Genomic DNA, 4,872 nt, shown 5'->3' on the forward strand with positions numbered 1-4,872 from the left:
TCTTGTTTATGGGCATCTTGGTTACGTTTTTGTGGAAGAAAGACTCAATCTTTATTGATTTTGGTTGTTTTGCTCATTGTACTCATCCTATCAAAGAAGATCGTATTAGTTCTTGGCCCGAAAAGCCAGCAAAATATAGGTAAGCTCTAATATGATACTCACTCCGTTTCAATTTGTTTGATATAATTTGTCCCGCTAACAATAGGGTCCAGGAAACTTTATGATCTTATACATGTCAATGTTTGTGTGACAAACTTTTGAAACTTTGAGCCTCGACCAGCTATAAAAGTGTCTATTAAATTCTATGTCAAGTCAAAATCAGATATATAAATTAAAAAGATGAGAGTATTATCTTTTTGTCCCTCCTGTGTTTAATACCCTCTTTGCAACTTGACTAATCCGAATTTGTGATGAAAAAAAGGTAACTACTGCTACCTGTTTGCAGGGGAGTGATTGATAAATACACTGAGGGGGTGAGGAAAGCAGGCTTGAGAGTTCTAGAGCTAATGTGTGAATGATTGGGACTTGAAAAAAGACCATTTTGCTAATGAACTTAGCCATATTCAGTATATAACTATTAACCTTTACCCAAAATGTCCTGACTCAACTGTGACTGCTGGAGCAGTGGAACATAATGATGGTAGAGTTATCAATATGCTTCTACAAGAATTGGTAGGATTATATGTGAGGCGTCAGAAGGATGGACAGTGGTTTGCCATTGAACCTATTCCTGGTGCATTGGTTTGTATCGATTTTGAAGGTATGTAGTTGAGTTACTGGGTTCTAAATATAATATACGTAAGTAAGTAATAAATGTAACCGTGTACTTTAATTAATATGTATCGCCTATCTTTGGCCAAGTCTGTATTGATTTTAGAAAATTAAAGGTCTTTCGAGATCTTCTTTTTGTATAATTTTAGGTGATCATTTCGTCTTCTTTTAAAACCTATGTATGGATCAGTATATTTGTAGGTCGACATAAAACTTGACCAAATTAAATTATCTCAATTAGTGGCCTCTTATATTATCTCATAAGTGCACAACAAAGTCTCATATTAGTAGCTAAAAATAACCGAAAAGCTGCAAATGAGGTGTATGATCTCTTGATACATGCTGAGATACTGCTTTCCCTTCAGAATTCATCACTTCCACAGGTATTGCTTTCTCTCCAAAATTCTTTACTTTCCACGTTGCTGAAATTTTTAGCTTTTAGAAGTCGTTTGTGTTGCACCCCTTTTTCTAACCCCAAAAAAGATTCGGTTTTGAGTTTCGAAAGGGTTTTTATTATTAAGTGACAAAAGAAAACGATTTGTTTCGAAGAAGGATTGTTCTTACATTTGAAATCAGAGTCGCCACTTGGCATAATCTGGTGTGCCAAGTCACCATTGGAAAATCCTTTTCAAAACCATTTGACTCTTTAAACTGGTTTGCGAACAGAGATTCCAACTAAGGAATTCTGTTGACCGAGGGGAAGGTGTTAGGAACCTCTCGATCTCGTAGTTCGACCACGGTCGCTTCGTAGAGCGTATCAGCTAATTTTGACACTATGAATGTACAACCCACACAAAACACGTAAAACAATCAAACAAACAAACAAAACAAAAAAGAATTAATAGTACAGTGTCCAGTCCAATTTATACAGTCCAAAAATAAAAATGCAAAAATAAATCCTATCTAACCTACACTAATACTAACTACGCTCCCGTGCTTTACCCGACGCCTCGGGCCTTCATCACGAACATCCTTCGAGTACAAAATACCTCAGGGCATTCCCCGGTGAATAAAGATATACATATACGTCGGGGCATTCCCCGGCCAAATAGTACAATTGATCCAAAAGTGATAAAACAAAACCATTCAACATACATTTCAACATTCACTGCATTGAATCAACACCTCACTCCTAACTTTTGCCTACCCGCACTAAATATTTTTGCCTATCCAATTCTACCTATCAGGATACTATCAAGCTCGATATCAATGAATCAAATCAACAAAATCATTTTTTTATCAACTTTTAACTTCCGCCCCACAACAATCAATCTTAATTCTCAAACGAGCTATCATTTCATGACACACCTTATAATCAATCCATAATCAAAGAAATCAAACACCGAATCAAAACAAACAACGATTCACATCAGCACGGATCAACCAACACACTGGATTCAATTCAAAGCATAGAACACGATAAATAACAAAATATAGAAGAGAAGAAATAGAATTGAACCTCGATAGAACGTTCTTGTATGATAATAAAGATATTCGAAGACCAAAATACTCGAACGGAGAACCTCAAACGCGAATCTCCCCGAATCCAAACTCGGCGTCGAAAATTGAAACCCAAGATTAGTGGCCACAAACAGGTCAAGACAAACAGAACCAACAATGAATCCCTAAAACCCGATATGGCGATGAAAGACAAAGCTTAGAAGAACCCAAACCCCGATATGTGACGGACTCACAAGAATAATATAGCTCGAGCTTTGATTAGCTCAGACTAGCATAAATGGACAGAAACAAATCTAAATCCGGTGCACTTGACCTTTCTGGTGGAATCTCAAACCTAGTACCTGAATCTGACCGAAATCTAACGAAGCAAAGAGATTCTGGTGAGAGCAACGATGGGCGAAAATTGACCAGCTAGTCAGATCTTCGGCGATTTTTGATGCTTTTTAGCTAGAGTCACCTGAACTATTTAGGAACGGACGGCTTCAGAAAATAGGTCATCAGAAAAAAAAACTTGACCCATCTGATTCTTGCTGATTTTCTTCCGCCTCTCTCGTCTCACTCTCTAACTCTATTTGTGACTCTCTCTTCTTCAATTTCTCCTTTGTGTCGCGAGTCTCTCTCTCACTTCGCAGCTCTCTTCTTTCTCACCTTAATGTCCTCTATGTGTGTGTGAATCGTGGTGTGCCCAAAAACAGCCAAGAAAAGAAAGGATAAAAATCAAAATTTGTCTCCAAAACCAACTCTCGTGTATGTGCGATGCTCGATGTAAGAGAGATGCCTCTGTATCTATGGTGAGGGTGATGATGGAAAAATAAAAGGACTAGTTGTCCTCTTTTCCAAGAGATCAGAGAATGATGATGACCAAGCCCCCTCCTTTTTTTGTTAATCTCCCTCTAAAAAATAGAAAAAATGGAGTCTATATCCTCTTTTCTTTGTGTTAAAGAAATGTGGGGGAGGGGTGGTTATGTGGGGTAGGGGTAGGAGGGGTAGGGGTTAGGATGTGTTGTCAATTTTTAGTTGGGTGGGTTGTTAGAATATTAGGATAAGACAAGGTTTGTTATTTTTTTTGTATTTTGTGAGGGTATAATAACATGGATGAGGGTGCACGGTAGGATAAGGTAACATTGGGTAAATTAATCTTTTGGAGGGACAAAATTACGTGTCTACATCATGCCCCCTTTGAATGTAAACACACAGTGTTTTCAGACAAAGAAGTAAATAACGAGACCAAATTTTGTCCTGATCATTATTCAAAGATAGGAGTAAAAGAAAGAAGGACAATCGACTCCTGTCGGACACCCTAACTACCCAAGTCATGAGGAAATCACAAGTATCTCAAAGGGTTCGAAGAGAAGTGGACTATACTGAGTTGGAGAGTCGATGAGGTTTCACCGAGGTTTCGGTCCACAGCTCTATCATTACATCAAAAATGAAAATTACAAGTTAAAACATAAATGAAATTACAAAATTCTATCTATACAGCTTCTGTTGGCTCTTGACTCCAGTTTCATCACCCTATTCTTTAGGCGGGCTCCTGACTTGCAATTTCTTCAACTTGTTGCTTGCCTTTCAATTTCTTTACCCTGTTCTCCAGGTGGGCTCCTGACTTGCTATTTCATCACCCTATTCTTCAGGAAGGTCCCTGAAACCCAAAATTAAAACTAGAATGAAAATTATCCCAAACAAAAATTATAGTAAAGTAGTATTTCATTTTTGAAAGCGTTGTCCCATTTTCCAAGAGGGTCCTGAATAGAAAGTAAAGTCCCATTTTTCAGAAGGGTCCTGCACTGAAAATAAATTCTCATTCTTCATGAGGGTCCTGAATAGAAAGTAAAAATCTCATTTATCAGGAGGGTCCTGAACAAACAGTAAAATCCCATTTTTCAGGAGGGTCCTGAACAGAAAGTAAAGTCCCATTCTTCAGGAGGGTCCTGAACAGAAGGTAAAGTCCCATTTTTCAGGAGGGTCCTGAACATAAAGTAAAATCCTATTTTTCAGAAGGGTCCTGAAAGAAGGTAAAGTCCCATTTTTCAGAAGGGTCCTGAAGAGAAAGTAAAGTCCCATTTTTGAGGAGGGTCCTGAACTGACAGCAAATTCCCATTCTTCAGAAGGGCCCTGAACATAAAGTAGAATCCCATTTTTCAGGAGGGTCCTGAACAAAAGGTAAAGTCCCATTTTTCAGGAGGGTCCTGAACAGGAAGTAAAATTCTATTTTTCAGGAGGGTCCTGAACTGAAAGTAAATTCCCATTCTTCAGAAGGATCCTGAACAGAAAGTAAAATCCCATTTTTCAGGAGGGTCCTGAACATAAAGTAAAATATCATTTTTCAGGAGGGTCCTGAGCATAAAGTAGAATCCCATTTTTCAGGAGGGTCCTGAACATAAAGTAGAATCCCATTTTTCAGGAGGGTCCTGAACAAAAGGTAAAGTTCTATTTTCAGGAGGGTCCTGAACATGAAGTAAAATCCCATTTTTCAGGAGGGTCCTGAACTGAAAGTAAATCCCATTCTTCAGGAGGGTCCTGAACAGAAAGTAAAATTCCATTTTTCAGGAGGGTCCTAAACAGAAAGTAAAGTCCCATTTTTTAGGAGGGTCCTGAATAGAAAGTAAAATCCCATTTTTCAGGAGGGTCTTGAACAAA

The sequence above is a fragment of the Capsicum annuum genome, chromosome 3, assembly GCF_002878395.1.
Source record: "Capsicum annuum cultivar UCD-10X-F1 chromosome 3, UCD10Xv1.1, whole genome shotgun sequence".
Taxonomy (NCBI): domain Eukaryota; kingdom Viridiplantae; phylum Streptophyta; class Magnoliopsida; order Solanales; family Solanaceae; genus Capsicum; species Capsicum annuum.